This window comes from Pyxicephalus adspersus, chromosome 4 (genome assembly GCF_032062135.1).
Source record: "Pyxicephalus adspersus chromosome 4, UCB_Pads_2.0, whole genome shotgun sequence".
NCBI classification, from domain to species: domain Eukaryota; kingdom Metazoa; phylum Chordata; class Amphibia; order Anura; family Pyxicephalidae; genus Pyxicephalus; species Pyxicephalus adspersus.
Window position 1 is genome coordinate 99,909,333 of NC_092861.1, and position 6,946 is coordinate 99,916,278.

The window sequence follows — 6,946 nt, forward strand, 5'->3', positions numbered from 1 at the left end:
CAGTAGCTGCAAGGCCAATAGTTTGGCTAGACGTAAATTGAGTTCAATGACACTTTTGTTGGTTAAGCCCATAGCCTGAAGCCTTGTGCAGAACTCCGGTAGAGTGAGCTGAAGGGACTGGGAGCTAGGGGAGCTGAAGGGGTCACTGGAGTACTGATACAAACGTTGTCTGACGCCACAATACCTGCGGTCAGAAGCTAATGCTTCATCACAGCTGGATGTTGCACCTCAAGATTGTTTATATATATATATATATAAATAATATATATATATATATATATAATGTATGTGTATATGGGTGTATATATGTAGAAATGTTGTGTTTAAATATGGGAACCTGTTTTTCCTTGTACTGGCCATCTGCATCACCTAGGGGATGCCTAATCAGTGGTTATTAACCTCCCAACCGCTAACCCCGTACTTTTTCGTCCCAAAAATTTTTGCTACTTTGGATAACCCCGTACTTTTTCATCTATATTAAAATCTAACTTACCTGGTCCCGCTGTGCTCATCCAGCGTCGGGTCCGTGTTCCCGCGTCGGGTCCGTGTTCCAGCGTCGTCCTCCAGCGTTGGGTGTCCTCTCCTTAGAAGAAAAAGCCGGCCGGCTTCCTCTTCTAAGCCGGCTGGCTTCCTCTCCCTCCGTGGCTTCCCCTCCCTTCTCTCCCTCTCCAGCGTCGATCGCTGGACAGAAAAAAAATACTCACCTTCTCCCTCCGCTCCTCCGGACACGTCTGTCCCCTTCCTTGTTCAGCCGGTGAGTGCAGTGACGATCACCGGGGTTTCCCGGTGACGTCGCTGCATGCGTCGGCCCGGGAGGGAGGCGGGGCGGGAAATTCAAAATTTTGTATTGAGTTGCTTTGTATTGAACTCAATACAAAAAAGCTGTATTGAGTCCAATACAAAGAAATCCTTATATAATATATATATATAATTGTATTATATATATATTATATAGGCTAATGTACATTACAATATACACTATTTATTTTTTTAAACTTTTTTTAAAGATTTTTTTTTTAAAGGTTTTTTTTATGTTTTTAAAAAAAAAAAATTTATTATTAAATTTATAAAATTTTGGACATATTTCGGTAAATTATGCGGTAATTCGGTGACTTAGAGCCTACAATCCAAAAAAAATTTCCATGCAAAAAATGTAACACTTTTTGCATGGAAGTTTGGAAAGAATTAGAATACCCGGCATACGCGTCCCTCGGTGATTCCTGATGATGTCCGTGCGTGTGCCCGTCGATGGGGGTCGTAGCGGAATATTCAAATATTTTGTATTGGATTCAATACAAAGTCCTGTATCCAATCCAATACAAAATAATAGAAAATATATTTATGTGGTTTTGTCTATAGGTATGTGACGTTGGACACTAGGGAGGTGTTTTAGAAAAATATATTACTATACAGTATACCGAATTATCGCATTTTCAGTATTTTTTATTTATTTATGTATTCTTGTTTACGCTGATTTTTGTGTATTTTAATTTTATTAAAAGTATTTTTTTTTTACATGATTGTGTGTTTCAAACATTTTTTATATTCATGATATCTACTAGAACCCTGTTCGGACATATTTCTGTAAGTTACAGGTCTACAATTTAAAAAAAAAAATTTCATGAAAACCTGTAACGCTTTTGGTACAGAAATCTAGACCTCAGTGTAACGCTCAGGTGGTTAAAAAACCACCCAAAGAACAATAAACAAACAGATAATAAAACAGATGCCAGTAAACAAGTTCTAGTTCCCATAACAAACTGATTACCAGTAGGACCCTCAAGGAGTAATACATCCATCAAGCCTGAGTTAGCAGAAGATGGATGAATAACTGGACAGATGGGTTGGGGTGATGACCCAGCTGCTTCTTTTAGTGAACCCTAAACGTAAGATTCCTGCTCCAGATTCCCATATCAAATTAAGCTGGGAGGTCCATTAACATGCATTAACCAATCCCAGTCTAGGGGAGGTGTGTCATTTTACTGCTCACACGCAGTAACCAATCTAAGAGCCCCAATGACTCCTAATAGGAATTACCTATCTAAAAATAGGAACTGGGAGAATGGAGATCGCTGGCTTGCTCTCCTCGTCTCCTGAGGGTCTCCTCAGGTAAGCTGTTATGGAGTCCTCTTCTGAAGGAAGTAGGCTCCTAAGGTACCCACTAACCTCTTAGCAGGTAGCTATAATATATTCCTGATTGCAGTCTTATGGGTATTAATATTTTTATTGGTTTGTTATGCTCTTTTGTAATTATTATGTACTACTAACCATTATTAGATTATTACAGTGGTTACCTACTAACAACCTTATTTTCATGTACTGTATATTTTATTGATTGAAGTTCCTATATCTTGATATCAACCAATATTGCTGTGTACTTTATGTTTCACCTTGTTTTCCTAATTACACTGTTTGAATGACTAGCTATCATTTGTGCATGAACCTTCATTTAGTGAATATATGTGTATTGATAGGGTGATATAATATCCATATTTATGCAGATAAATATTCCTAATTAACATGGAAGTGTGGCTGGCACCCACTGTACTACTCTTCTTTGGGACTCCAGGCTTTCCCTTTCCTCAGGGAGCAGAGCAATCAGCGGAGCTTTATGCTGACAGCTCTGCTCCCCTGATCCTGGAGGCAATACGAGGGCAATAGAGGTTGAAAAAATTGATTTGACAGGTGCACTTTGATATTCATGTGAAGCACAGGGGTATGGAATAGTGTTATGTATCTTTTTATAATGTATCTTTTTACATCTGTTTGGAGGCTGTAGAAGCTCTACACAGTGCTGAAACAAACCCGAACTTTTCTCCCATTGACTTTAATAGTGTTCGAATTCGATGTTCGACCACCCGAATTTTTGTGCTATATTCGGCCGAACAGCTGCCGAATCGAATAGTGAGCTATTCGACCAACACTACTCATAACTCAGGAACTGTACATGTTAGGGAAAAACTGAAAACAGATCTGAAATCTGCTGTAAAACTGATTTAAAAAAAAATTGCTGTGGTTTCTGATGATTATCAAAAGTCATTTTTTGTTCACCTGTGGTATTAAAGCATATTATAGGGTGTAAACGATTTCAGGACGTGTTGTTTTAAACACCATACTAGTGCTGTATATACAGCCATACAGAACCTCAACGATATTGTTAGCAGAATTTGTCTGGATCAGGGTCAGGGACTATGGGTGTAGGGTTGGGGCTATGGAGTTGCCCCCCTAACTGGGGCAAAATTATACACCAAATTATAATAATTTTACTTTCTTTTGTGGTAATTGCCTTTTTTGTCGCTTTATTGTATCCCATCATTTTTCTCCATTTAGGAGGTAAATAGTTGTCACAACGGCGAGAAATGTAAGCAATTATTGACCTGATCGGCGCTATTTTGTTAATAACTGCGTCTTGTTAATGTGATAGTTGGAAGCCTCCTTAATTTTTAGATGAGCATAGTTTTTCTGTTAAGGATTGCAAATTCTTGTATATCTCAACTTCACATATTGCCTTGAAGTATTCTAAGTGAGAAATTGTTTAAAGGGAGTAGCTTTTGCCGATACAGGAAGCTGGTTGGGGAGGGCTCACAGATGGTCTGGGATGATGGGCAATTCCTGTGTAATAACGTATATAAACTGTAGCTTTTCAACAATAAAATTGTAATAGTTAACCAATCATTTCGTGTGAAGTGGTTTCTGTTGCCGAGTTAGGGCTAATTCAGATCTCCTCTCTGCGAGATAGAAGTCGTCACCACACCTAACTTGTGACAGGATGATAACACAGAAAAGCAAAGTGGGAGATAACTGTTATCAAATTAACAAACTGTGCCTGAAAAAGAATATGAACAGCAAGATCACCCTGTACTATTGAATTTTAAAAGATGCAACATAATATTAAGTTAACATGTAAAACCTGAAAATCAAGTTCCTATAAAAACTGCTTCAAGGTGTTGCTGTGGGCAAAATCTGGAATGACAACTGCCAAAAAAATAAAACTCCACAACTACAGAAGACAAATTCCTTCACTTACTACTACTAAATCCATCATGTTTAACATATTCCCATAATCCCAGATAAAAACCATATAGATAGTTTTTCAGAGGAAGGCTGGTTCAATTTGCTCAAACAGGGGAGAAATATTTCCTTCCTGATCCTGTGAGGCAATGGGATTATTATTATTATTAAGGATGTTACAGTAGTCCAGACGGGAGATGATAAGAGCATGTACAAGGAGGAGTTAGATGGTCTTAGGGGACAGGTAGGGGCGGATTGGGATGTTCCCTGCATCAACTGTTTCTGTTGTCTTTGCTTTAAAACTTTAATACCCAGTTACAATCTGTTCTTCTAGAAAAGCATACAGCTTTATCTTAAAGCAATCTATAGAACTTGCCGAAGCAACTTTCTGAGGGAGCCTTTTCCACATTTTCACAGACCTTACTGTGAAGAATCCCTTCCTTATCTGGAGATTAAATTTATTTTCCTCCAGACGCAGAGTGCCCCATGTCCTTTGTAATGACCTTAAAGTAAATAATTGAGAAGCGAGTTCTTTATATGGACCAGTATATATTTATATAGTGTGATCATATCCCCCCTTAAACATCTCTTCTCAAATGAGAATGAACTCAGTTCATCTAATCTGTTCACATAGCTATGCTCCCCCATTTCATTTATTAGTTTGGTTGCCCTCATCTGCATTCTCTCTAATTCCACAATATCCTTTTTGTGAACTGGTGCCCAAAACTGGACTGCTTATATAAATGGTACATATAGAGAACACACGTCCCAAATATTCACTTTGAGATCATTACAAAGAACAACGGGGCACTCTTTGCATCTGGAGGAAAAGACGTTTAAGCTCCAGATAAGTAAAGGATTCTTCAATGTAAGGTCTGTGAAAACATGGAATAGGCTCCCTCAGGAAGTAGTTACAGCAACTACTATAGATTGCTTTAAGAAAAAGCTGGATGCTTTTCTAGAAGCACTGAATATAACTTATTAAGGCTTTAGAGTTAAGATATTAAAGACCATTGATCCAGGGAACACGCAATTGCCTCAAGGAATCAGGAAGGATTTTGTTTTCACTTTGAAGCATATTGTGCCAGGGTTTTTTTTTTACCTCTAATTACCAAACAGCAATTAAAAGCTGCTGCAGTAAAGGCCTGGCAGAGCATTAAAAAGGAGGCAGCCCAGCATCTGGTAATGTCCATGAGTTCAAGACTATAGGCTGTCATTGCTAGCAAAGGGTTTTCAACCAACTATTAGGAATGAACATTTTATTTTCAGCTTTTTAATTTGACCAAATACTTTTGGGCCCTGAAATGAAGTCATTGTGTTAAAAAAGACTTTAGTTCCTTACATTTTTCTGCAATCTTTTTGTTCAACCCACTAAATAAAGCTGAAAGTTTGAGCTGAGTTGTTTCATTAAATTAATGAATTCACCAAATTAATTGGGGTAATGTACAGAACCAAAATAAGAAAAAAGTTGTCTCTCTCCACATAATTGTGGACCTAACTGTATGTAACTATTCCAGAAGAGGTCTTACTAATGCTTTGTACAGTAAGTCTATGATCTACCAAATCCCCCAGATTCTTTTCCATTTCTGACTCCTCCAAATGTATTCTCCTTAGACAGTATAAAGTGCGCATGTTGTAAACTCTCAAGTGCATAACTTTACATTTATCAATATTAAATGCCATTTGCCACTTGGCTGCCCAATCAAACAATACATCCAGGTCTGCTTGTAGATTATGGACATCCTATATGGAATTAATTCTATTAAATGTGTTTGTCATCTGCAAACATAGAAATTGTACTTTTAATCCCAAACTCTATATCATTTTTTAAGATGTTAAACAGTAAAGGTCCTAAAAATTAACCCTGGGATACACCTAATAATAATGCTCAGAATGCGATCTTTAACCCCCCTGGCGGTATTCACGGGTGAGGCTCGGGGCGAATTTTATGGAACAAAAGCAGTAACCGCGAGCCACACTCAGGGAAGCATAAAAAAAAATCCTACCTGCTCCCCACGATTCCAAATATTAAATCCAAATAATAAAAAATAAATCCAAAAGTTTATCTAATATTGTACCCGTGTTTGGACAAATTTAACAAAAATTTTAATTTTTTATTAAAAATTATTTATTTCATTATTTTTTTTAATAATTATTTAATACATTATAATTTATAAATTTATTATTATTTATTGTATTTCAAACTTTATCATACCTGGGAGTTATTCCTAAGAATTACAGGCCTAAAATATTAAACAACAAATATTCACACAAAACAATGTACCGCTTTTGACATAAAAATACTGACATAATTAGACCGCCAGGGAGGTTAAGCCAGTTCTCTATCCATTTACAGATTGAATTTTCTAAACCTTTAAACCCTAACTTGCATATATATAATCTGTCTGTGGGGTAAAAGTGGAAAGCAGATCTGGGTTTGGATATAAACTGAAAAGGTGCCAAAAATATTGGCCAAGGTAAAAAAATAAATAAATAAATATATTAGCCATCAGTGGATTTGAGGAAATGAAAAACCAGTTCTAAAGAAAAGACTTAAAAAGCACAGCAACTTCAAAGTGCTACACATAGCCTTGCTAGTTTTAAGGATAAACCAGTTTCCCCTTTGTGCTAAAATGTTTTTTTTTCTAAACTGGCACCCTCATTTGTCACTTTATTAAAAAAATAATGAGAAAAACAAAATCAACAAAATGTACCTCTTTGGTGAGGTAGGTACCAACAAAATCATAGAACATTTTGTAAACTTAACGGCAATACAAGTGCGATAAAGTTTGGGTACCACAGATATTGATCACAATGTGAGTTGTGATTTTATAAAACAACTTTAAGCAGAGGCACAAAGCAAAAAAGAATTTAAAAAGGATATAAACATCCTTGAGACAGATTATATATATATATATATATATATATATATATA